The 21,955-nt window shown below is 40.3% G+C and overlaps 1 protein-coding gene across 3 annotated transcripts in view; it reads left to right on the top strand.

Moving 5' to 3' along the window:
- poc1b (POC1 centriolar protein B) overlaps window positions 1–21,955 on the top strand; it is a 41,382-nt gene that overhangs the window by 6,721 nt on the left and 12,706 nt on the right. The window lies entirely within an intron of this gene.

Genomic DNA, 21,955 nt, shown 5'->3' with positions numbered 1-21,955 from the left:
TTGTGTCTTTGTCTCTTTCTGTCTCTCTTTTTCCTGTCTCTACTTAGCTCTGAAAGAAACCTTTTTTTTTTTTCTGTCTGTCTCTCTGATTGTGTCTTGTCTTCTCTTTTTTTCCCCTGTCTCTGGCTGTCTTTCTGTTTTTCCTCTCTTTCTCTCTGTTATTTTATTTATTTATTTTTTCTTGGTCAGAATTTCCTCACTGAGCAGCAGTGGAGTGTGTGTGTGTGTGTGTGTGTGTGAGGCGGAAGCAGGCGGCAGCATGAAGTCTGACCGCGACTCCCTTTTTATATGACTCTTCCTGCCATAACTTCCTCAGGACTGTCCTTTCAGTTCCCCTTTGAGTGTGTGTGTTTGTGTGTGGGTGTGTGTGTGTGTGCACTGACACACTCTTTGGCCTCCTTCCTGTCTCTCTCCCCGGGGCACAGGCAGCATTAATAGGTAGGCCACAGTATTTCTGAATGAGAGCTTAACACACACACACACACACACACAGATACTCATTGATAAAAGCCTGTGTGTTCTGGTTTAATCCAAATGAGTTGAGATATCCTGAGTATAGATTAGCTAATGTATTTATTCTGGGCGTTACTGCTGCTCCGTCTCAGGGACTCGCACTTCAACCTGGAGCTGAAGCCGATCCTCCTGAGAAACGTGTGTGTGTGTGTGTGTGTGTGTGAGTTGCGGGGTATCATGTTGCCCAAAGGTTGCGTGCCCTGACTCGAGGACGCGAGCGCTCGGGCTCTTCCTGTGGCGTAGGCGGCAAGGGGATTGGGTGGCCGTGATATCAGCTCGGAGCTCCGGTGTCCAGACGTGATTGACAGACGGACGGACGGACAGACGGAAGCTGCTAAAGATAGAGCTGACCCTCGTGGGGTGACGGAGTGAGATAACCTTACAGGGACAGGAGAGACGCGAGACCCAGACACCAGCAGGAAGTTATTGATTTGCAGAGGAAGCGCGAGAGAAACCGAACACGTGTGTACAGTACAGGGGAGCGAGGAAGCAACCTGAGCGCCGCGAGCGTCTCGCTGTACGGCGTTCGCTCCTCTCGGGGTTTCATTCAGGTCTAATCATCACAAAAAAAATGAACTAGACATGAGAGAGAGTCGTTTTTCACTTCTGTATTTGTTGTGTGGTTTTTTTTTTGTTGTTGTTGTTTTAATAATATTTTTTTTATTGATTTTAAAAAGGGATATGATGAAGTAAACACGTAATGTTTCAATGCACACTTTATAAACCCCTACACCTCCCACCACACCCATCTCTGACCCCAAGCCAGCCTTACACGTCTAAGGAAGGCCAGACGCCGCGCATATTTAAAGAAGGAAAAGAAAGAACCACAAACATGGAGCTGGACCTTACGTTCTGTATTTTTGTAACCTGACTTATTACACTGTAAATTTAAGCAGTGACTGCGTGAAGACGTTTACAGCGTCTGGAGGACGCTCTTATCCAGAGCGACCTACATTTTTATCTCATTATACTGTACATCTGAGCAGTTGAGGGTGAAGGGTCTCGATCAAGGGCCCAACAGGGGCAACTTAATGATGGTGGGGTTTGAACCTGATACCTTCCAAACCGTAGTCCATCGCCTTAACCACTGAGATTTTTTTAAAAACCAAAATTCAAGCTTTAGTATTTAAATTAATTTAAATTTAGTATATTTAAATTAGATGACTTTTTTCCACTAATTTCTGAACCAGCAGTTTATGCTCGTATGCAAACTATATCTAAAAAAAATAAATAAACTAAACCACATTGCAATTATTTTAACATGTTGTAATTGTAATTTTAAACCAGTATTTAACAAGTAAATTTACCATTTTGTATTCAGATTGTATTTATCGGGCATAACAGTCAATAACGGCTCAAATGATCACGTTTAGAGGAAGTTTGCCCATGTCTATCACCTTCAAAGTATTTTTTTTAATCATAAATGAAGAAAATCTACATAAATACCAGACTATGCCTATATTATGTGCGATAATTTGCAGACGTTTGCAATTAATAATTTCAAAGGTCCATACTGCAATTTTAGATTTTTTTTTAAAGAAAAATGTATTTGATTAATTGTGCAGCGCTTACATCCATCCATACATCCATTTATGTGTTTTCAGGAACTTTAGCTAAATTTTTTTCTCCTTTATCTGTAGTCAATCCTGGCTGTTTTTTCTTTTCTCCTACCGAATGAAAAACAGAACATCAGTGAAACAACTTCAGTTGATTTTCTCTCTTAGTTCGAGCCACTTTACTCATTCATTTTCTCAACACGCTCGTTGAATGGAACAGCGGAGACCCCTTCCAAAAATGTTGAAAGCGCAAAATGTTTCAGTTGGTTTCAGCTTATCTTACAGAAATGTATTGATCCTCTAGGTTTTTGGTGATTACATGAAATTGGAGACGTAACATGCTTTTTGGGACTGTAGAGGTCTTGTTTCAATGCGTACACCTCTTGTGGGATTTGCACGAAACTGGAAGTACAGCCAAAGATTAATTTATAAAAATTTATGCAAAGTGGTGTTTCATCTTTCAAACTGCTCTCCTGTGTGAACTCTACCTTTTAATTAAAAATTCTTCAGTCACACTTTACATCTCTTATTTGCATCTCTTTTTTCCCCAGACACGTTTTTATTTTTCTTCAAATATTACACATAGCCCTAGTCACGTGACTAAGTATTAGAGATAAGGGGAAAATTTATTCAATGATGTATTGTGATTTTCTTTTTTTTTTTTGACTCCAAAACAGACATTTAAAATATATATATACAGTAAAACCTCGGATTGTGACGAGCAAAGATTTTGAATAAATTTTGACTTGGAAAACGAACAAGTCTTGGTTTACGAGTACCGAGTATCATGTATCACGCATCTTGTTTTGACGCCGAGCGTCACGTGATCACAACTGAGCCAACGTTTTTTTCTCTTGCGCTGCGGAATTGTAGGTAATCGTCCCAGCTGCTGGGTCTTAGTGCGCGTCTCTTACTGGTATAATCAACATACATGTACGCGTGTACTGTTTACTATAACACTGTGACAACACACACACACAGACCTCTCCTACTTTCGCCTTCTCACACACACACACTTTCTCTTTGCTCAACACAGAAACACTGCTCTGTCGCGATTCTTTTCAAAGGTAAAGTGCAGGTTAATTTGATTTATTATTACTTTACAGCAGTGATTCCGTTAGTGTGTCGCTTAATCGAGTGTCCTTAGAGAGATTTCTTGTTTATTTTTCTGATAAAACAGTATTTCTGTTTTGCGCGTGGTTGAGGAAGGGTAACTGTATAAGACGAGAAGGGGGGGGGGCTCCTTACTAAAGTGCAGGTTAATTTGTTTTATTTCTTCTTAATATTTTGTGTTAATTATTTTTATGTATTTATTTTTTTTGGCTGTGAACGAATGCTTTAAGTTTTCATTATTTCTTATGGGAAAATTCTATTTGGTTTACGAGTGTTTTGGAATACAAGCCGCTTACAGAAAGAATTATGCTCGTTATCCAAGGTTTCAGTTTACTTAGAGAATTGCAGTACAACTCGAATTGGCACCGAGGTACCGTGATTGTATCGGCTCATATATGTAAAAAAAAATTCTATAAATATATAATCTATATTTTTTCATTTTTATGCGTTTATTTTGAGGTATTTGTCATGTTATACAAATATATTTGTTCGAACTACGAACACAACATACAAATCCTCGTCTGTGCTGTTACTATGGAAATGATACCGTATTAGAGCATTAACATAAGCTCTACTTTTATCACGCTGTTTTAGGAAACGAATCCGACCAATTTGAATCAGGATCATGAATACTGAATAATTACACATGGGGGGGCTAAAACTTTTGCACAGTGCTGTATTGGGCTTATAATCCTGAGACGATCATTGAAATCTGGAGCAAAGATCTGTTTAACAGTGAGAGAAAGAGACTGATGATGTCTCTGTGTGGTGTTTTGGTTTGTGCTGCGCGTTGTGAAGTATGTGTGTGTTCCTGTGTGATTTCTAGGAAGCTGTAGGTGTTTTAAGTGTTATGAATGTGTTACAGTTATGTAACGCTGGTTCACAGCTCTGTTTCCGCCGTGTTCTCTCAGCCTGCCTGGTGCTGAGAGCTTTTGTTCTGGCCGTGGGTGGAAGCTGGACCAGCGCTCTGATGACCTGAGCTGGAGGGCCTGGTTTTTTGTGCCGTTTCCTGTAAATGCAGACTGAATTAAGGAGCTTGTTTTTATTGAGAGAATATATCTTCATCCGTAAGTGTTTATGAAACATACAAAACTCGGTACCCCACACACACACACACACTTTCTGCAGTCGGTGACTTAAAATGGAAAATGCACCTGAACCCTAACCTTCTTCTAGATCCAAATGTTTATCCTGGTCCTTCCCAGGTGTTAGTGTCCAAACCTCCAAGCTCAGAACATCTTGTCTTGAGGGTTCAGTATGTTTGGTGAAGTACGATCTGGGAAACGCCATCCGCATTCCGAGTTGAATGCTGAGAGACACGAGCAGGAGGAGAAGTGTATGAAAAATATCACGATACTTCACAGTAGTTAAAAAACATGGATAGGGTCCAAAATATGTATCACAATGCAGTTAATTTATTTAGAAATCAAATTTAAAATGTGAAAAACATTGTGTTTTAGATTTGAATCATCGATACAGGTCAATAATATTAAAAAACTGCATAATCTGTTTCAAAACAAATGCTTCAATACGGACACTGATAATAAGGTTTTGATTATGGTTTGACGACGCACTTCAATCATGTTGATTTGATTAGATTTGCAGGATATTTTTAAACAAATTGAATATAAGGTCAGTGACTAAAAAGAGTAAATTTTTTAAGTTTTAAATTACAAGCAAAGCAAATAATTTGCTAGTTTTGTTTGTTCGGCTTAACTAACGCAGTCATCATTAACGCTTTAATGCATGTCTTAATGCATTACTATATTTTTTGTGCAAATTTATCATATGACCAAATTTGAGTCTAAGAGATTCCCATAGTCTGAACGGCAAGTTTCATTATAAAAAGCTAACAAGGATTAATTAAATGTAAGATGTGAGAGCAGTGGCTCAGGCGGCTAAGGCTCTAGACTGTTGATGTTTGGATCCGGGTTCGAGCCCTGCCATCGGTGGGTTGCCATGCCCCGTAGTACGCAGCCACTGCATGCAGCAGTCGAAAGATTTTAATGAAAAACTTGTAAAATGTTAATGTTTAAGATATTATAAAACTGCATAATCTGTTTCATCTAATCGGTTCATCATGCATTTGGTTATTCCAACTTTGCACATTCAAACAAGTAAATCTGAGTATTTTAAAGTTGTGATTAATTGTAACTACGACGCTGATTAATTAGATCACAATCGATTGACAGCACTAGTCTTAACCTTCAGGACTCTAAGCTGCTGAAAAGCTTATCGGTTAATCATACAACCTCTAAGCACATGTTGCAGCCCGAAGTTATCAGACTGCTAAAGAGCAGATCACACAGGTTTACCATGAGAAAACATGGTCACATGACCAGCTTGGTTTTCGTACATTTTAACTTCGCGGTTCACGTAGATCGAGACGTTTCCTGCGTGGTGCGTATAATGCAATGCGTCATATTATTTTGCACCGCGATGTAGCCGTTCACCCCAACCAATCTAGAACCTTCGCAGAACATTCTGAGCTGCATGGCACTTCACAGCCTGACTTAGGTAAACTCCCTCTGACTGAGAGACATAATCGTGCAAAAAAAGAGACTGCACAGTAATGGTTAATGATAGTTAATGCTAATCCCCTTCCCCCTGAATTCTAATTCTAGTTCCCAGAACACGGCGCACCGAGCACGGTCGGTTACACCTCCTACACGCACCGCGAGAACATTTCAGCCTCTGGTGTCACCAAGCCCCTGAGCGAGTCTGCTTTCAGACAGCAGTGCCTCAAAATGCTATTTTTACCATAAAGGGGAACTGCTGCAACAATGTGTCACCGTTCTGTAACACGGAATCATCTTCAGCTGATCATATGGTCATCGTGCTTGGTTGGAAGGGAGGAAGGAAGGGTTTTATTAATATTAACTCTACTTTTAGACATTCATAAAGAATTCGTTCAGATTTCGGATTCCTGAACATGCTTGAGCGTGCATGAAGATTGTTGAGTCTTGATTGGTCGAGCCAAAATTAAAAAGCACAAATATAATGTTATTAAAAAAGTATAGAATTAGTGCTTTATTTACGGGAGACAGTGTGAGCTTCTTACACACTGAACTTGTGAAGATTCAATGCTGAGCCAGTTAAAATCTGATTTGTGTATCTGTGTTAAAATTTAGCTTTATTTATTTAACATTGAAAGTGTTGAAAATGAACAGAGATTCTCCATAGGACCTTTTGGACACAACACAAGAATCAGTTTGTTCTTTATGCCAATGGCTCTTCACCAACGTTTTTTTTCTTTCTTTCTTTCTCTTTAGTCCTTTTTTCACACTCGCATCCCAGGACATTACTGCAGCACTTGCAGGCTTTCACACATCCAGGTTCCAAATGTGTAAAGTGTAAAGTAGGAGCTTGGAATTATGTCACTTTGGACAGAGATTAATTTCTCCATATAAGCTTGGCTTTTGTTGGCTGATCACAAACTAGCAACTCGCTAACCAGCTGCGGTAACATGAGTGACTTGAAGTAAGCGGAACCTTGACGCCATGATATATATTTAGGTTTTCAGGCTTTATTCGTCACATATAAATTACTGACAGTGAAATTCTTTTTCTTTGCATATCTCAGCTTTTTGTTAGAAGGCTGAGGTCAAAGCCAGGGGTAGCTTAGTGGTTAAGGCATTGGACTACGGTTCGGAAGGTCCCAGGTTCAAACCCCACAACCACCAAGTTGCCACTGTTGGGCCCTTGAGCAAGGCCCTTAACCCTCAACTGCTCAGATGTATAATGAGATAAAAAAAAAATGTAAGTCGCTCTGGATAAGAGCGTCTGCCAAATGCCTAAATGTAAATGTAAATGTAAAGCGCAGCCCTTGGAGGCCTCGCTGTAGAACCATCATCACCCCTATTATATTTAGGTTTTATGTACCTTCAGAGTTGAAGGTTCAGCCAACTAACATGTACGTGTGTTGCTAGATCTGAAGAAAATCCTATTACAAGAAGTCCCCGATTTACGGACGAGTTCTGTTCCGGGAGCATGTTCGTAAGTCTGAATTGTTCTTAAGTCCAGCAAAGTGAGTCTTGCATGCCTTTGACACACGTGTAAAGCGTACCAATCCACTTGACTTAATCTCTGTCATCTTACCCCACACTGCTATCATGTGGTCAAAAACTTTAACCGCACCTAAGGAAATAAATCTCACACAAATGTAACAGTGTTGTCTCTGCGCCTTTTAAATAACAAGGGGAATCCCGGACGCCATTTTGTCTCTTGAGCTGTTTAACCATAAACCATTTAACTCAGGGTCAAGGAGGCTTTCTTGACTTCCTGAAGTCTTTTTGCTAGTTATGAGCTTTAGTCCAACACCACAAAGTCCCTTTTCTTTGATTTTATTCTGGAAGAAATAGGTAAACTTTCAGTTTAAATGGTCTATGGTGAGGAGTTGTTCACATAGTACTTGCAAAGTACTCCTCCATTGGATCTACGACTCCTTCCTCTATGCTTATGTTTTTGAAATTCAAGCAAACGCATCAAAGAAGCCAGTTACTTTATTAGAGGAACTGAATCGTTACTGGACTGAACATCATTTGGCTTGCAATGTTTGTAGTACACCAAAAAAAACTCGCTAGAGCGTGGCGAAAAGGTTAAGGATTGTGGCATAGAAACCTCACTGCCAACTAGTGGTTGGGTGATGTAATTGCAGCGTGACACAAACTCACTAGCGCACAAACCAGTACAAATGCTCACACTTGCGTAGATTTGATGCAGAAACACAAATCGGCTTCAACTCTGCGTCATTATGGATGAATGTTCTCTAACAGCTCTAACAACACAGAGTGGTTTACACGACTGACGAAGCTGAGCATTTTCACAGCTCTTGCTTTTACTCGGTGTGTCTTTTGGTTATTACACAATAACACACTAAGGGCTAGCTTTCAGCTTTACAGTTGCATGCTACTCAAAGCAAAAGACAGAAATAGACCCGAAACCTGAAATGTGTGTGTTTTGTGTAACTAATGTGTCGTGCCGAGCTTTAGTTCTTTTAAAGGTTATAGAATCTCAGTGCGAGAGAGAGAGAGAGAGAGAGAGAGCCTTCTCCATTTAAACGGCTGAAAATACACTGACAGACCATTGACACAGACTCTAAAAATAGCTTCATGGTCGTATTGCAGGTAACAAGGACAACGCGGAGGCGAAAAACGAGTTCCCGATTCGACCTCCTGCTTTTCAACATCTGCGTTTTCTTTATTCTTTTATACAAATAAAAAAAGATAAAGTTAAAATGATAGTCAGCCTCGTTTCAGCCCTGAAGATGCTTAAAAACACACAGCTGGACCTTTTATTTTAAAACAATAATCTATTAATAACTAACAAATGGTTCACCGAGACACTGTCACAAGGCGTTCATTAATGGCAAGGCTAAGAAAGACTAACCTTCTGAGTGACATCTTTAATATTCAAAAGGAGCGATAATTGAGTACAGAGAAGAAAGGACGAGAGCGTGTGGAGGAGAACAAAAGGCGCAAAGTGGATTCGTGATCATTAGAAGAGCGTGAGGTGACAACGAGAACAAATTTAAAGTTAGATTTCGGTACAGGAAAACGTTTCCGAGAAAAAGCCGCTACATTTGTACGATCGAGTACAAATCTTACAAAGGAAAAATATATTTATAGAAGTTAGGCCCAGGCTTAGCTTCTACAACTTTGTCCAGCTCCTCTTGGGAGCCTTTGGAGCTTTTTAAACCACTTTTAAACTGTGCTCACTCTAATACAGATAAAATAAAAAAAACACTGCAAACAATTATATCCTAGCAAGTAAAATATCTTTAATATAGCTACATTTATCTACACTTTCCTAACAAACAATTACAACAAACCAAATATAAGATTATTAAGATTATTTCTAATAAAATTGTACTAAAGTTCTAAGAAAAGAAATTCTTGTTCTATTGACATAATTTTAGTAGTTTTAGGAATTTACTATTTTTTTAAATTTTTATATTAAAATAAGAAAAGCCAATAGAACAAAACATATTTATTTACAATTTTAGTAACATTGTTAGAAACTTATTTTTGAGAAATTGATACATTTCAAGAATATTTTACTTACTAAGATGTAATTTTTTGCAATGTAACTACAATTAAGTTCACTGTGAAAAGTAACAAATTTTGGTAAGTGAAATATTTTTGAATCTAGCCAAACCTATCTGTAATTTCTTAAATATTATTACGACAAACCACATAAAAGATTATTAAGCTTATTTATAGTCAAATGTTATGAAAATTGCAAGCGAAAATATCTGCTTCTCTTGGTAGCCGGTTTAGTTTCTCTCAAGAACTAAACTCTTAAAGTTAGCAAAGTGATCAGCCAATAGAACAAAACACCTTCTTTACTTTCAAAATTTATAAACTCCCCATACCATCTCGCTGTTAAGTTCACTATACACAGTAAGAGTGCGTTTAATTATATATCAAAACATAAAAACACGTCACCGTGAAAAAATAATAATAAATGCTAGGTCAAAAACGACAGGTGACGGGTAAAAGCATTAACCATCAAACATGATAAAAAAAAAAAAAAAAGGTCAGGGATCTAAAGATATCCAGAAAGTCCAACATGTGAGCAGAATATTAACATAGAGGTCAGAAAGAAGGCAAAACTTCACACATGGAATATGTTTAAATGGTGGCTGTGGAAAAAAAGAAAGTGTTGTGATAATCAATAATAAAAATGCTGATGTTGATTCATTTTCCTTTAAGAGCGTCCTCCCAAAGAGTTTTCTTCCTCACGAAGCCCATCTTTCTATTGTGCAGACATTGCACTGTAGTTTTGCGTCACATCAGGTGAGATGGTCGTGGCCCTGCTGTTTTTCTTGGTTTTCCACAATCATGTTGCAGAACGTATTACTCGTACCTTCTTGCGATTATGATTTTGTAGTTTGTATAAAATATTTTTTTTCACGAAAATGTTTGTAGTGTATTCAAATGCTATGGGGTTGTTGCTGCAAGGTGGTGAAGTGGTTAGCACCCTTACCACAGAACTCTCCAGGGTCGAGGGTTCGAGTAACCCCCCCCCGGGTCCGTGTACGTCTGTGGAGTTTGCATGTTCTCCTCGTGCTTGAAGGGTTTCCTGCAGGTTTCCTCCCACAGTCCATAGACTTGCATATTAGGTTAGATGCTGGTGAGTTTAACCGGTGTGCCCATTGTGTGTGTGTGTGTGTGTCCTGTGGTAGATTGGTACCTTGTCCAGGTCTCATAGGATAGGCTCCAGGTCCCCCTCGACCCTGTATATAGGATATAGCAATGTAATGAATCAAAAAAATGAATGCTGTGGGGTGTAAACTTCCGCACTGATCTCTATACAACATGACATAATGTTTATATTTCACGTTACCGCTGTTAAAGAATGAACATAATAAAGCAAATTAAAGCTTGAAATGGATGATGCATTTAGCTCTTTGTCTGTGTGTGTTTGAGTACAGTGAAGCAGCTTGGTGTGTGTGTGTGTGTGTGTGTGTGTGTGTGTGCGTGCCTGCTCTCTGACACAGGTAACGTGTCTCTTCAGAATGCCAGCGGCGCTTTGAATAACACCGGGTCATCCCTGTACGACCTCGCCGCTCAGCCGCAATGTACCACTTTGTGATTTGGTGCCTGCTTTTCCTTTTTTTTTTCCCCCTCTCTTTAATCCTCTCACCTGTGGGATCTAATTTTAGCTTAGCACGAATGCGCTTTAGAAGCCGGCTCTTAAGCTCTTCCCACACAGCTCGCAAAATGTTCACATTCCAGCAAAGACATTTCTTCCTTTCCTTTTTTAACTCCATTTAAACATTGATGTTCGACACATTTCTGACATTTTTTTTCTTCATGTAGAGATGCAGTACCAGCGAAAGGTTTTAAGGAACACAGCCGGTATGTAGTTCTAGATTTAGACTAAAAGCAAGAGACAGGAATGCATCAGGTTTTGTTTTTGCCCTCCGGTGAGGAAAGTACGGGAGGCTTTACAAGGAAAAGGGTCGTAAAACAAATCTGCTTCCTGTAAGGCGGGGATGTGGGGCAAAGAGGGTCACTGGTTCCGGAGGTGCCTCAGAAACCTAATACCGACTGGAGTCGGGAGGTAAGCTGCATCCCGAGCCCACCTGTTAGGAAGTCATTCATTTCTATTCCTATCTCAACCACATGCCAAACACCCCCTCCGCCCCCCCCACACACACTCGTTCTTTTTCCAACATCCATCTTCACCATTCAAAATCCATGAGATTCACATTTTCCGAATAAATCAGGCTTCTATTCTGGTTTCTCCGGTACTTTAACTCAAACGATTTCCTGGGCGTTTGAAAATCCCTGTACCATCCCTGTTCTTCGTGCGCACCTCATGTTACTATTTTTCCCTTTGACATCATGTTCTAAATCCCACTAGCGTGTCCTACTCTTTGGTTTTGGGCTCATGGGCTCATGGAGAAGTATGTCAGGAATGCCCATGACCCTTTGAACCTCCATAGCTTCCACATCCCTCAGCAGTCCCAACCCTTTCCCATTCCTCCTCCTCCTCCTCCTCCTCCCCTTTCTTCTCCCAACAACCATGGCGATGTCCGTGCGGCGCCTCCATGCCGACTCGTCCAGGCCTTGCAGGCTTCACCCTGGCATTCTTCCCCGCCTCCGGGACGTGTATTAACTTTACCTTGAAGACGAGGTTAAGACTTTAAGTTGAAGGTCACGCGGAGGAGGGGGAAACGAAGCTTGGTTAAAGAGCACTTAAACATCAGGCTCAACATTCCTCACGGGCCTGTCTGCCTCATCTGGCCATGCCTTGCCTCCTATGTGCGGCCATCCGTGCTGCACGCGCCCATTCCTGGCCCACTACGGGGGGGAAATCACCTTCACTACCACCATCACTGGAAGCCCTTGAGTGATCAAAAAAGTTCATGGTGCTGCGCCAAGTTGATGTTTAACTCCGAAGTTGTATTTTCTTTCATATTTCGAGTGAATGAAAGGCTTAAGAGTAAGCGAACGTTCCAGGATTGGGAACGTCCGGATTTCCAGTCGTTGCTATTGTGATTCAGTTGTATGGGCGCAGATCGTTGCTAGTTACAGTGGGTGGGAATCCGGTTGAGGGTTGCTGGGAACGCAGGCCTCGAGTGGGGTTAGGCATTAGCATTAGCATTCTTATTGTCTGACTGTCGAGCAATTAGTGGTTAGCCGCTCGCGCACTCCAGGTTCAGTTCCCACAGCTACTTCGCATTCGGTCCGGTATTATCTCAAGTTCAAAAGCAGATTATCTTGTATTTGTGCAGCTATGGAGTTTAGCTTAAGTTAAACCCTCTACACTGACCCTCTTGTTTCCTTCTGTTTGTGAATTCACCATTGTTTGGGGCTTTCACAAGCTTCTCCTGGGAATCGAGCTCGTTTTATTGTTGTCCATGTTCAAAGGTAAGCAAATTTCTAAAGAAGAACGTGGATGGCTAAGATTAAACATATGCGCATCATCATTATTAAATATTTATTTTATATGAAATTTAGGTTATATTTAAACCCCTTTATATTAGTTTGAATGCAACATGGTGGAAATGGTTATTCTTTGTTGTCGCGGGCCGACAGGTAACAGCACTGCTTAGCCGTGGGTGCGTACCACAATATATGGGTGTCCCAAAAAAATTGACATCACTTAAATATGAATATGTAAGTTACTACATATTCTCGGCAAACAAAATTAATTAGGTTTCATAAATAAAATATTTATTAAAACTTTAAACAGAGATAGATTTTATTTCTGATTTCAAAAATGTTCACTCTGCGCACCGCCTGTGACAAGACAGACGACAAGTCGATAGTCCAGCTCCAACACCTTTACTTTTAGAACTTTCAGTACATTAAATGATCAACTGTAGCCTGGGGAATCTCCCCCCCCAAATGTGAGCATTATGCTTTTTGACTTTGCCATTCTATGAAATGTCCACATTACTGAAAACAAGTCGTTTTTTGAACTCATCTTCAAGTTTCTGTTGCATAGTAAAACAGAATTAAATAAACATTAAACTTAATTAGTTTTTACGTATCTTGTTAAAATTTGAGTGAGAGTTGGCGATGTTGTTAGACTGCAAAATTATGTAATTTTTTTTGTGACACCCTTTATATTATTATTATTAATATTATTATTTTTAAATAATAATTATATATATTTTTTTTACATTTATAATAGAGATGCAGTCCATCAGCCGAAATGGCTGGTTTACATCTTGATCAGCAATGACCGATTAGCCTCGGACATAACTGATTCTGTGGCGAGCGCAGAATCGTACGAGTGGCACAACGGAAAATAATTTTTTATCTCTTTACACCAGTACACACCTACACCAGTCTAAAATCACAGTGAGTGCGAATTGGCCTCGAAAATCACCCGCATTAGAAGCTGTGTTCGCCCGTCTGCCCACAACTGTTCGTAACTGATTCGGGGCATTTGAGGTGGTAAAACGTCACCTTTTCTTTATAATCCTACAGGTGGTACACTCTAAAGTGTTGTATACGTTGGCCTCCCGTGTGGCTGAAGAGAATTGGTTGCTGAGTTTCTTTAGAAATAATAACTGACAGAGATGCATGCTGATTAGTAAGACTGTAGTTTTATGTTTTATTTAATTTGAAGTTAAGTGTTAAACTCTTACATTTGAAGTTTGTAGTGTTTAAATGCTACAATTGTTTTTTTTTTAAGTGAGAAAACTAGTGTTATAAGGAACGGGCTACATTTAATTACTAATGTTTAACTTGGTAGCGAAGCTGCCAAATAAAAGTAGAGTATAAAACTTATAATTTAAAATAAATTATTTTAAAGGTTTTAAAATTTTAACGAAATAAAAAAAACGTGATAGCGAATGGGGATATTTATAAAAACGTGATACTTAAAGAATTGCAATATAAATCGAATCGGCACTGAGATATCGCACAAGGTGTTTAATTATCGGTGTATAATTTTTGAGAAGAATAAAAAAATATATATTTTATTATAATACTAGGGTACTACGGAATAATCACCAAAGTTGACATACAGGAGTTTTTTTTATTATTTTTTTTATTGTTCATTCATAGTTACATTGTGATGATTGTTCCTGTTTTTACCTTATGTTATATCAGCTATGTACCAGTACTCACCAGTCTCTCTTCCCCTCTAATCATTTTTTGTCAGCAAGAATCCAAAAAGCAAAAACTCTGTTCTAAAACCTTCCAGCTTTACCTCAGACTTGTCCTTTTAAAAGTGCATAATAAATGTCAACTTCCAGGAAATCAATGATTACACAGTCTTGTTTTGTTGCTTATGTGGCGACTCTGCCGTATAAGTAGTATGTATAAATTTTTTTTTTAATAAAACAGCCAGTACAGCTAGTGTCTTGCAGCTACAGTGCGAATGCGTCAGTGTCAGTAGCGCGAGTACAGTACGTGCTGTTCGTCCGTCTCATCTAAAGCTCCTCTCCTGTCAGGACGGAAGGCCGTACATCATTAGCACCGAGCCGAGAGAAACGTCTGGAGCCTGAGTAGTGAACCCGGGTCAGTCGTCCTCGTCCAGTACTCTGTGTCTAAGCCAGGAAGCAGAAAGTGTCTCATTAACACACTCGTGCTACATCCCAAGCGCTGAACAGAACCGCCGACGGATGGGTTTCAAGCTTGTTTTCTTTCACGCCGGTGAAATTTTTCTTTTCCTTGTGAAGAATCATGCGTGTGTGTGTGAGAGAGTTCACAGGAACACAGGGTCAGAATCGCACCTCAGCCCAGTTCTGAGGGTAATTGGTCTGAACAACGAGGCATATTTTAAAGCATGCTACAGTTCCTGGAGTTCTCCTAGTGTTAATTAAAACACAGTTGATGTTGATTTATTGGAGATCTTGGCTAACTGGTTATCTTTGTGTTTAACCTCACTACTATACACACTATCCAACCCTTGAGATGCCCAGTGTTTGTTCCCAACATCTTCCTTATCCTCCTCCTGTGTAAGGTGATCTGAGTCATCTTTCACCACCATGTCGGTCTGCTTTGCTCAGCAGTTTCCGAGATTTCTCACAATGCTCTTCATGTGCCTGGCGATAACTCAAGCGTTATGTCATTGCTGACTAAAGGGAGTGATGCAGCGGTGCTTTAGTCCTTCAGAAGAGATCAGATCCAAAGCTTTGGTTTTGTTTTGTTTCATGCTTTCATTTCATGCGTCATCTTGTAGACAAGCCTCGTCTCATCTTGTCTGCGCCAGCGAGCTACATTGCATTCTGGTATTTTGCATCAGTCCATCATTTGCATCAACATCTTCACTATTTCTGATTTATATAATAAGCTACTGAGTGATGATGGAAAGCTCTTTTGTTTGTAGCAGAGAACAGCAAAACCTGATCACGCAATACATTGACCCTGACCCGTCAAAAATGATGCACCAACCAACTAAACAGAATGGAAGTATTTCAGTATAAACGTACTGAACATATTCGAGTTTTTCTGTAACCGAGCGGTCTTCCCCCTCTTTTCCGGCTTTATCATTCTGCTTTCTATAGCTCTCTCTATGGGCTGTTTTTCTGGCTTCTGGCTTTTGTTAGATGTTCAAGGTTACAGAATCGCTGAGCGACTCGAGATACGAAGGCAACAGAGGCGTGATGTTCCGGAACAGTTAAGAGGAAATCGTCCGATTGAATGCAGCATGAATGAGCCGTTCATCACCACACGTGAGCGCGCGTGGCTTTGAAGCCGCACAACAACGCACTCTTCAAGCTTATGATGATGTTTGGGGAAAAATAACATTTCAAACGCATACTTGTTTACTAGTTTTGCATTTGTGTATGGTCCCAACTTTTGAGGTTTATCTTGTGCTAACTAAGAAGGTTGTTAACAGTAAACATGATTTCCTGGGGCGTTATTGTTCTCATGATTTGTTTTTGTCGCCATCATTTTTTTTTTCATAAGTAGGCGGAGCTTATGCACATTTTGGGAACTTTCAGGCGACTTTGTTGAAGGCTGCACCGTCTGTATCAGTAAAAGGGAAGCAATGTCATTTCAGCACTTCCTATTAAAGATGTCCACCATAACCTTAGACAGACCCCCAGGATACAGTTTAGGTTAAACCGGACACGCTTGGTCAAGGGCGGATGATGTCTCTGAATGAATTTTACTTTTTTCTTAAGATCATACAAGCGGTTTTGTATAGGTTTAGCGATGGTGTGATGGTGTAATCTTAAATGCTATCGGTCATAAGCACAGCAGTCACTCTGACTCCATATTTTGCAACATATATACAGAATTTCTGTCAAGACATATTAGGAACCATTCGTTCCTTCATTCTGATCCATAATTGATATTTGTGTCAACGAACACGTGCTGCCTAATGTACTGAGTAAGACATTGCAGTTAACAAAAAAAAAGGAGAAAAGGAAAAAAAAATGTAATTATTGATCTCGCTCCTGTTTTTGTTCTATTTTTTTGAAAGCTCTTTCATCTTAATAGGTTTTGTACTTCAAAGCCTTGTCACTGAAAAGGAAACGTTGACTTGCTCTTCTGCTCTACCCCTCCATTTGTTCTCCCACTCTCTCTCTCTCTCTCTCTCTCTCTCGCTCTCTCGCTCACTTGCTCATTCTCTCTGTTATTTATAGACCATCTCATGTGATGATAATCATTCAGGAAACACTCATCCAGCTCTTGAGTAACATCCCTAACTTTTCACAGATTACCCAGAATCTTTATGCACACCATTTCCTAGTAATCTTTTGCTGCTTATTGTTTTTTTTTTTTTCCTTGGAAAAAAGAAAGGGTAGGCTTTCTGATTTCTTGTGCGAAGTTACGGGCATGTAAGAACGGCGCAGTAGCAAGCTAACGCGTTAATGAAGCAGAAGTACGAGAGTTCCTGTTGCGAGTGGTAATGTGGGGTCAGATGGCAGGGGTTTGTCTGACTGCGTGACGTTTTAAGTGCAGGGTAAGGTTGGTTTGTGCTCCACTTGTGTTTAAAATGCATAATAGAGGGTTGAGTTGTACCACACTGCTCATACAGATGGCATTAGAAACTGGATGTGGGGGAAGATCCAGGAGAGAACATTACATTTCTTCACCCACACAGCCAGATCGACACTCGTGCTATTTAACTAAAACTAAAATTACTAGCTTGTAAGCCCAGAGTGTAGATTACTATATGGTGACAACAGTGTTTGGTCATTAAATACTAGGAGTGTTCAGGTCAAAGTGGGACTTTTGCAGAATAACAGAACACAGTTCTGAGAGTAAAAATTCCCTGCTACCTTAATGCACTTATCCCAGTGTTTTACTAGTGCTTGCATACCATCAAGGGAGAAAGCTTTCTGAGTACGCCCAAGCCGTGATCAGACTGCTTTAGTGATCTGTCTGAATTAGGCCTAAAACGCTGGCCTTCCAGGGAACTCCTTCAGCGGCCCAAACATGCGGAAGAAGGGTAATTTGTTTAGGTAAATGAGGAAAAAAAGGGGTAAAGGGGCGAGGATGGAAGGATAGGGAAGGAAAGTTGTGCAGGTCTGGTGGGCAGTGCCCCGCTGGCATTCGGGCACCGACTGGTGAGCGGTGGACAGTGGGCAGAGTGGCAATAACTTACAGCCAAGTTCCTGTAACGTGTAAGTGGGGTTGATAAATGAATGTGTGTACAGTTCCTGCAGGAAGATGCGTCTCTTTCTTCTGCAAGTTATCTGTAGATTTCAAGGATCAGTTGTTTCACTCACCAAAAGTTCACGGGAACGACTGCAGTGGGCTCCGAGTCACCTTGGCCGGGCATTCACGGACACACGGGAGCCTGCACCGTACTATCCTGGAAGTCTTCTGTAAATGTCAATCGCTTTAACACCTTCGTTCACCAGAAATTTCATCACCAGTCCCGGTTTGATTCAAATGCCTTGATGTTATAAATGCGACCCTGATTTGACAAGGTTATGTGTTCTTTACCCGCTTATGCTTCACATAACTATCCAGATTGAGGTCCATTGATCTGTTCTGCAGCATTATTTTTCGAATGTTTGGAACTATACAGTCATTTACAGCAAGATTGTCAGTACACAAAATAAAAGCCCTGCAGCAGGACCTCTCCCTGACCCTAAGAGCGAAGTCGGTTTACGACTTAACAGGTGTTGTAGAGGAAACACGGTGTGGTTTAACCAGGGCGAGGGTTACGACAGGGTCATCACCTCCTGGGTTGTTCTGGACGTCCCCCCTACTCTCAGAGCCACCTGTGAGTTGGATGTGAAGAGCAGAAAAGAATGATTCTTTGAATTCGAAACGTCTTTTACAGTATAAGGCGGATCGTTCTGGACACGGGAGGCTCCTCATTGTTCGCCTTGTTCTAGTCTTCTGTCTTTCTTAAGGAGACCCATTGTTTCAATCCTTTAGGTGATCATCATTAAAGTTTGTGTTCTACCCTCCCACTGGCTTGTAACACTTCTCTCAGCAACACAGGAAAGCTTCAGTGACCTCCATAGAAGTTCCCACTGAAGACAATTGCAGATATGTTTGGACTTGGGAGCTCAGGGTGCATGACTGCTCTGAAATAAAAAATTAAAATTTGGAAAGATCATGGGGTTAGAAGTTGTGTCCAAACTTTTGACTGGTAGGGTATGTTTGGACTTTAGAGCTCAGGATGCAAGAGTTATCTGATCATGGTACATTGTGAAAACATTTATATATAATTTTCTCGAAAGATAAATGAAGTTTTGTAATTACGTATCATGTCTATAGTGTTTATTTTGTGAACTGACATCAAGAGGTTTAACATTAAATTTTAAGTTGAAATTCCTGTGTCAATTATACATTAGGATATACGTGTTGTATCGCTCCGCCCCACCTCAATGTCCACTTTTTAAATAAAAGTTTGTTAAAAAAATACGTTATATGGATGCCAAAATAAGATGCCTGATTTATGTATATAAAATGTATGACCAAGTAAATGTATCGTGCTTATCAATGTCCTGGACATCAGGTCGCCGTTATATTCAATTTAGAGATTTGGGGCTTGACATGGTTTAACTTTCTCCAGTAGTTTGACTTTACCCACAAAAAGTAGTTTAACTTTACCTCCACCATAAAACTGAAGTTTTATGGTGAAGAACAAACCACTTTGTTCCTTCCTTTTCCAACAAATACTTTCAAATGTTTAAACTCCCCCCGTACATCTTGTAAAGTGCACACTGGAAAACATCTGCCGCTCTTTGTCTGAAGCCTTGCCTCGTTGATCTCCTCACCCACTCTTGACCTCCTTTTCTGAGCCATGGTGGAATAACTCATCAGGTTCAGGGCTCGAGTTCCAGTGCATTCAATGGATGTCACACCGTTCTCTCTTCCTGTCATGCCTCCCCTCTGCGGCCACCTTCACTCACTGAGCTGGCGTATCAGCTTATTTATGAGGCTGTTAGTGGAAGCACCTCTCTCGAAGAGCTAAATTTAGGAGCGTGTTTCGCGCTGTGTTTATATGATACGCCGGAGGTGCTATGAAACCCTGGTGCCGGTTTCGTTCCTGTCTGGCACAGGAAGTGTTGTCTGTCCAAGCCAGTTGTGGGAAAGTCAAGCTGCCGCTGTCTGGGGTGTTTGGTTTCCTACTTAGCACATGATCAAGAATTTCCTTTGGCACTGGTAAAATGGGATTCTCCTTCTCTCCGATGACATCCTTACTCGCTTGTCCTGGTTAACGCACATCTATTCAGAGAGCTGATGTATTATAAATATACAGCTTACATTAAATGTATTTCATTTTTCAATTTGTGGTCAACTGTGGGGCCAAAATGATGCTATTGAGTAAAATAATAGACCCACCATTTCTGGAGATTAATTAAAAACTTTAGCTTACATCTTAACCATGTTCCTTTACCTTAAATTCAGGCCAGCGTTCACACTTTATTTAATTTTTGATGAGAGACTGAAGTAGCTATAATACTTATAGCTTCTAAATCTACCTATACAGCCACTGTTGTCTACATCTTATCCTTTGTAGGGTCACAGGGGGACTGGAGCCTTTTTCAGGGAACTCGGGGCACAAGGGACCAGGGATATGGTTAGCTCAAATGGTTAAGGCTCAGAATTGCTAATATGAAGTTTCGGGGTTCAAGCCCCAGCACCACCAAGGTGCCACTGTTGAGCCGTTAACTCCGGTGGCATTATGTGACAAATAATTGAACCTTAATCTGAATGTTAACCATGAATGAGATGCCTTACATCGCACAAACACACATAGTACCAATTAGAAATTGCACATACAATGCATGTCTTTGGACTGTGGGAAGACACCAGAGAACCCAGTAGAATTCCAGCAAAGTAGGAGAGGACAGTGTTCACCACTAAGCCACTGGGCTTCCAAGAGAGAGTTAGCCAGGAGTCAATTCCAGAATCTACTGATCCACAGGCAAAGGTGTTATCCAGCATGCCCATGTCTGCCCACTAAACCTCACTTGTTAACAAAATAAATTAATGCACTACTGTAACTGTACTAGTTACTAGAGAGAAAAAAATCGATGCAGTTACAAATCATTTTTTTTTGTGTAGCAATTGATGTACCACCACATACCGACCACAAAGTAATTATTTTTTAAAACATTTTTTAATTGTATAATGTTTGCGTTTGGGATAGTAAAATTTATTATACATATCGAATTAGCACCATCTAGAACTAATACATACCTAATACTCATAATACTGTACCTGGTGATCCCTGGTGACTCCAATCCCTACTAAGTACATCCACTCAGCGATCTTGCTGCTCTTCCATGTTTTATTTTTCGTCGTAACTTTCAGTTTATGTTCATCAGACCTGCAGATAAATTCGAGCAGGCAACTAAAGACCACATAGATTGTAGGACCGCCATAAAACGGTCTGTCGTTTTATCTTGTTGTTTCTAACTTGCTCAGACTTGAAGAAATCTTGGTTTAAAATTTGCCTGCTCATTTAGTCCAGGTACATAGAAAAGGAATTGACGTTCATCGTTTGCAAGCAATTCAGCTTTTTTAAAGGCATTTACCTTTAACCGCTTCTAAAATAAAAAAACATATGGAGTTGAATACTAGATAGATGTCTTGAATGGTAGATGGAACTTTTTGGTTCCACCCTTTTAGGATTTTTTTTTTTTTGGTAAATTCATGGTTTGTTCGTTTTAATATCGGTGGAATAAAACAGAGCAGGATAATACCATCAATACGGCAAGGCTAGTGGAATGCAAAGGCTTGTGAAGATCCCAGGGGTTTAAGGGGTTCCTGAGGGGCTTAGGATCTCACTGGTTTTATGCTGGACTCGGGTGGTGGAAAAAAGTACCTAAAGAACAACCCAAATCCGAGGCTCCTTTCTCGCATGTAGCCTATTCAGCTTGACCAGACTGGGAAACTGAAGTCAGCAATTGTTACATCACTTCAGAAATGCCTTGCGTCGGATTATGGAGTGTGTGGAAATCTAGTTCCTGTGAGAACAAAACACATAAAAGGATGTAAACCAGACGTTCTTGCTTAAATGCAAAAAGTTTGCCTCAGACACCATAAATGGTTTCTTAATACATTCGTACGCTGTTCCAGTCATAAATGCAGAAAATCGTAGTAGCTTCAACGCCGTGGCGAAAAATGTCAAACAGCATCTCTAGTACATGTTAGCCCCGGTTTAGGAACTTCAGTTACCCTCCCTTCTTCATGTGGCACTATTCCAGGTCATAGGAAGTACCAATGACTCGATATGCCCCCTGCCTTACGAGCTTGGCTTTTTGAAGACGGCCGTGTCTGTTCACACGCTGTCTATTCCAGGACTATCTGCTGCTCAGATCTGACAGCCATGCCATCGAGGATTTATCATCGTACCCACTATATTAATACCGCTATCAGA

The sequence above is a fragment of the Clarias gariepinus genome, chromosome 10, assembly GCF_024256425.1.
Source record: "Clarias gariepinus isolate MV-2021 ecotype Netherlands chromosome 10, CGAR_prim_01v2, whole genome shotgun sequence".
Classification (NCBI taxonomy): Eukaryota; Metazoa; Chordata; class Actinopteri; order Siluriformes; family Clariidae; genus Clarias; species Clarias gariepinus.
The sequence above is the reverse complement of the archived record's forward strand: the minus strand, read 5'-3'. Positions and strand labels throughout refer to the sequence as shown.